Source organism: Apteryx mantelli, chromosome 22 (assembly GCF_036417845.1).
Source record: "Apteryx mantelli isolate bAptMan1 chromosome 22, bAptMan1.hap1, whole genome shotgun sequence".
Classification (NCBI taxonomy): domain Eukaryota; kingdom Metazoa; phylum Chordata; class Aves; order Apterygiformes; family Apterygidae; genus Apteryx; species Apteryx mantelli.
Window position 1 is genome coordinate 13,168,178 of NC_089999.1, and position 6,019 is coordinate 13,174,196.

A 6,019-nucleotide genomic window follows, 5' to 3' on the forward strand; every position below is an offset into this window, starting at 1 on the left:
CTTTCACAAGAAGTTACCAGGTTCAAGCACACAGGTTCCATACTAGGGCTCCTAGCTTCCCTTAAAAACCTCACCTGAATTCAGCGGGAAGATACAAGCCTTTGCTGTGCCTGAATTTACACACCTTCTTCTTCTGGGGACAAATTGGGACCTGAAAGATATCTGAAATATTTTAAAGTAAAAAGTTTCTGTGAATCCAGATAGAATTACAATTTCCTCTGAAAGATTGCAGGAGACTCCAAATTGTTCCTCTGCCTTGGTGCACCTTATCTAACCCAACCTAACCAAAATGAAGAAAAGGAACTGTCAAAGACCTGTAAAAACTTTTGAAATATTATTCTTTGTCTCAATTCAGAGGGAATTCCATCCACAAATGACAAAGATATGCTGATCAGACAAAGACAAAGTCTCTACGTTAAAGTGTTCATCGCTTGTATCCTGTTAACGCCTGCGATAGCCTACATCATTGCTGTTATATGTGAATTTCCCTGCTTGGTAAGTTTTTGAACATGACTGCTTCTCATCTCGATCCTACACATTCATCCAGAATATAGCCTCATAAATAGGACCGATGAGTTGAAATACGTTTACCAAGTTCTCAGGAAGGAAAAACTGTCTTCACAGATATGGACAGGAGCTTTGTGTTCAATACAGTGGGACATGAAAAATACATGTTCTGAGTTTTGCAGGCCTCCTGAATTCACCATATTGTGCTGACCATGACCATACCTCACAACTATACATGTCACCTTGCTATGTCAGGACACTGCTCTTCCTGGAGGAAACGTTGCTCCTCCTTCCCAACAGAGATTAGCAGCAGAATAATGCACCAGCTCCCTGGAAACCCAGCCACTGTTTTATGGGAGGCATGTTTGACTTTTGGTTGCAATCAACTGCTCCCCAAATTAATACCGTCAATGTGAGGCAATTCTGTCAAAAAGCAGCCCCAGAACAATCTTGTGCTCTTGTGCAAGGCCAGCTGCAGCCAGCTAGGGGAGGCACTCCTGAAGCCAGAGGAATAATAGTTTAGGAGTGGAAGAGAATAGGCAAGACTTCCAAAGGAGAGGTTAAATGCACTCTCTCTGGTTTCCTAGGCCATAAGTTAAACCAGTTAAAACGATGGTGAGGGTGTATATGCAACAGCGAGAACAAGATACATCAGACTGAGCTATGGTGATTTACTATGTAAAGACACATTACTGTGATGCCCAAACACGTGCAAGTATTCATCATGGCCCTTCCAGAAAAAAATAGCCTGTTACTAGTTTTGAGCAGCTGATCTTCCCCCACACACACACGCACACACCTAACTGCTTTTGTTTCTTTCCTGAGTGCCCATGCCGTGGCTGGATCAAGCCGCACGTCGATGTACAGAGCAGCAGAACAAGCCTGCCTGCAGCTTCCATCGGGGTGCGTTGCCAAACAGAAACATTTGTAATTCAGTTTCTTCAGGATACAAGAGAGAAGGCATTGCAACGTCTTGTCTGAGTCTCAGCCTCCCTTCCCCAGGCACCACTGGTCACCTTCAACCAAATTTGACCAAGGGATAATGGGCCTCAAGGACAAGCAAGTTTCCAAGTGGAAATGGGCGATAGGGTAGTGAAGAGGGAACCACATCTGCCCCTGGGGAAGCTGTACGGGCTCAGCAGTCCCCATGCTGGCTGGCCGGCTGGTAGCCAGCCAACAAGCCCCACGTACCTGCTGGCCAAAGAGCACACGCAGCACATGCCATCACGCCAGCGGTCCTGAGCGGAGGCAGGAGGGAGCTAGTAGTACAGGAGGGAAGCAGGGAAGCTGCGACTAGCAGCATGGGGAGGACGTATGAGGCCAGTCTGGGTTCATTTGTTTTGCTCTTCATGAGGTAACCTGGTTTTAAGTGCATCTAAGCAACAATTATTGTGTTTGAAGATAGACTTATCCCTTCTCCTCAAAAAATTAAATATCATCGTGGTCCTGCAAATGCACTATTACGGTGCCTTCTCATGAAGAAATGATTTAATCTTGTGCTTCCTACCCCATTAAGTGAACTTCTGAGGTTCTACCCTACTCCAACCTCTCACAGTGACTTGAGATCAAGTTGCTTAAGATCAGCATATCCATTTATTTGTCTGTCACCCTGGTCCAACCACCAACTTCTAGTGAGACTGGAGAGCTTAGCCCTGTCAAGACACAAGAAGCCTTCTGAATATTAAAGATACAGAACAAACCACTCGAGAATATTTAATTTGCAGAAATGATCAGTAAATAATTTCAAATAGCAAATGAAAATTACCTCATTTGTTAAAACTTCTGAGAAGAAAAAAGTAGAATGTGAACGCGTTATTCATTACAGATTATCCACTTATATCTTCTTGGAGTGTAACTGCACCGGGAGAAATGTGCTGTAGTGAGAGGTTTGGAAATTGGACTGAGACCCTTAAGAGCCATTTCACACAGGCCATTGAACAGCCATCAGGTGGTAACACCTTTGGGCCTCTACCAAGCTGAAAATCATTAGAACAGACTTAAGAAAAAAGGCTTTTTATCTCATTGCTATCTCCAGGAGACATCAGGCTTACTGTAACTTCTTAGTTCAGTTCAGCCAGGAGATGTCGCACCACTAAATTGCCGATAAGGGAAACAACAAAACACAAGCACTGGTATAATACTCTAGGGTAGGGTTGTTTATTATTCCTGATGAATATTTTTCTTCCCTTGCCAGAAGGAAGCATCACACCAAGACTCTTGCAAGGAAAGATTCAAAGTCATTGTCATTCATGAGACCCACCTGTGAAAAGCTGCCGGCCTCAGAGGAACACCCTTTTCATCTGCAAAGGTACATCGCCTTTCTCCTCACCCTTTACTGGACACAGCAGAATGAACATCAGCAGTTTACACCACCACAAGTCAAGCTATTGCAGACTGAAACTAGACTTACGTTGGAAGAAATGTTTACCTGGTTAGAAGCAAGCAGGTTAATTCACTGAGAAGGCAACTGCTGTGAAGACAGCCAGATGTTGATTTCTTCCATTAACTACCTGGAATCATATTTTAGCTCCCAGATATAGCAAAAACCTGTTGGCAAAAGCAATAAAAATTCCAGTCACATTTCAAATTCTGCCTCCCCAAATTTTTATTTTTTTCCCTGTGATTTTTTCACATGCATCTGGGGCCTGGGCAAAAGGAATAGGAAATAATTTCCAACATTTTAGTCTTATCTTAAAGCTGTCAAACAGCTCAGACAAGAAGTATATAGAATACCAGATCTCCTCCTCCAGCATCAACAGGAACAATGCAGATATTGATTTTGGAGATAATGCAAATATTAATCTTCAGACCTACACAAGGGCTAAAGCTCAAATAGGTGCATATTTTTGGGTGCTGATACAAAATGAGTGTCTGATCTATATGCAATGTACTTATCTCTAATGCAGTCTTCAGCTCTCAGATACAAACTGCCAAAGGCTACATCTGTCTGCTCTAGAGAACAGCTCTCATCTGAAGTTCCCATGCAAAGGATTAAATGCTTCAGAATCTGCATAAATGAGTACAAGCAGCCTTCGAGGCTCCCAGTGAGCAATACAGCATTTCCCCCCAGTGATCTAGATTCTGCTCATCTGAATCAACATCATGTGTTCTCTCTGAGGGGGCACCAGAAAAATTTCACACAAAATTAATATTGCACAACAGCATTAAAAAAGGTACACTGGAACAGTAATGACAGCGTTTCTTTTTGGAAGAGGTGATTAGCACCAGGTACGGTGTTACTGAGTGGAGCACTGCCCATTCGGGGCATTCCAGATAGGTAGTTTATTGCCAGAACAGGACCTAAGTATAAACAAGTATTTGAAATTCATTAAATACCAGTTACATTTGCCAGGACCAGGGTATCAGAAACATACACAGAATCTACCTAATATTTATGCTAGAAAACATTTTAATTGTCAGCATTACTATTACAATTACACCAGGCTCAGAACAAGTACCATGTCCCCTCAAGAACACAGTACAGCATATGAGACTCCTGTACAGGCCATGAGAGGTATCACGAGATGTGTATTACTGCTGCGCCAGACTGGCTGTCCACGCTGTCCAACATGAAAACAAATGGCTACTTTAAACAACGTAACTAGCTAAATCATTCCTGAGCTTTAGGGTTTTATGCCATGCAAGACTCATTAAGCCTCATCCAAAGCCCTCTGCCTGGATGTCCTCAACAAGCCCACAAGCGCAGCCAGTTCACAAAGACAGCCAAAATGTACATGGGGGACAGCCGCAAAAGACCTCGCAGGAGCTAGCCTGCAAACAGACAGAGGAGGGATTAAAGATCCCTTTCTGTATACACGATTTAGACACACGTTTGTGCAAATTCATGAGCTGACAGGAGATGGAGACACATTACACATCACGCACAGCTTCTAAGTCACTTGTGAAAAGCAACAGGTTCAAAAGATCAGTGCTGGTGAGTGTCCCAGGCAGGGAAGATGAAGAAGGTTCTCCCTTCCTCCCCTCCTGGTCCCTGGGCATCGACTGCCGTCACTGCCTACGCTGCGGCCGCAGGCCACCCTCTCTTCCATCTACGCTTTATGACCTTTCTTACCCTTTTTGTCTAACACTTTTCCCTCATTCATTCTCACACCTTCCTTCATCAAGCTGCCCTCTGTAACTCCCGCCAGTACTAGCTCATGAGTCACATAATCCAGGACAAGTCTGACACGAAGGGCAAACAGCTGCCAGGGGAATAACCGCAGATGGCGGGGTTGCAGCCAGTTGCTAACAATCACTCCATCGCCGCTAGGAAAATAATTACTGCTACAGGAGAAGCTACTAATTCCTTACTGTTTTACTGCTACAAGACTTATTTGACGTATACTTGCATGACGCACAGAGGTCTTGCAAATCTGGATAGAAGGATAGCATCTTGTTTCAAACTTCTGATGAAGCCACTTTTTCCTCTCTCTTACAGTCAGGCGCATGGCAGTCTTGTCCCTCTTCTGCACTTGGCGCATTCTTGTCATTCTTCTCAGCATGTGGCCTTGATCAGGCACTCTTCTAAGCAATACAGGATTTTTCTGAGTGATTTGGAAAGAAAACAAACTGCTCTGATAAATCAAACCCAAACTAGATTCAAAGCTGTACTGATGTGTAATCTGCATGAGGTCGTTCATAATTTTCTTCCAGTTTGTGCAAACTCTGATTCCAGGGGGGCCAAGTAATGCCAACCACCAAGGCCCCCATTGCCTTGCCTTCTCCCACAGCTGGGAATTCGAATTACGAGCACAACTCATCTTTCTAGCCCTGCTGCCGGTCACATGAAGAAGTCTTAGCTGGGAGGTGCAGCTGAAGTAATGCTGCACTCAAGACCCACAGGCTGCTATAACGCTAGGAGTCCCTTTTAATTTCCAGCCTAAATTTACTCCTGGTTGATTCATACTTGTTACTGTGCCAACACTGTCCTTTAGCTTGTAACAGTTGGTTCTCCCGGGTACTTTTTCTGGATAAGCACCATATCATCCTTCAGTTATCGGCGTATTCGACCAAGCAAGCGGGCCTTCCTGCTCCCGCTTGGAGCCTCCGCTGCCGGTGCCGCACAGCCGCCCTGCGCCTCTCCGGCCCCCGTAACCTTCCCCGAGCACCACGAGCAGGGCAGGGCCCGGCAGGGACTCAGCTCAGCCTTCAAAACAGCAGTAACGCCTCCCCACTCCCTGACAGAAAAACTCCCAGGCAAAAATCTTCCCACAGGAGCGACGTCGGAGCCTCCGGGTGTCTTTCCTGCCTGTTTTGGGAAGGCGAGGGGAGGGCAGTCAGCAGCTGATGAACAGATGTGGGAAGGAGCCCCCAGAAGCAGGCACACATCACCCGCAACCCGACACCACACGCGCGGGCGCTGCCGAGAGGCTGCGGGATTTACACGCGCGCGCGCGCGCGCACAGCCGCCGTAAGGCAGGGGAGCCGCGCACACACATTCACACAGGCGCGCGCACACACCAGGCCCGGGCGCGGGGGCGCGCACGCACACGCACACGCACGCAGCCGCGCA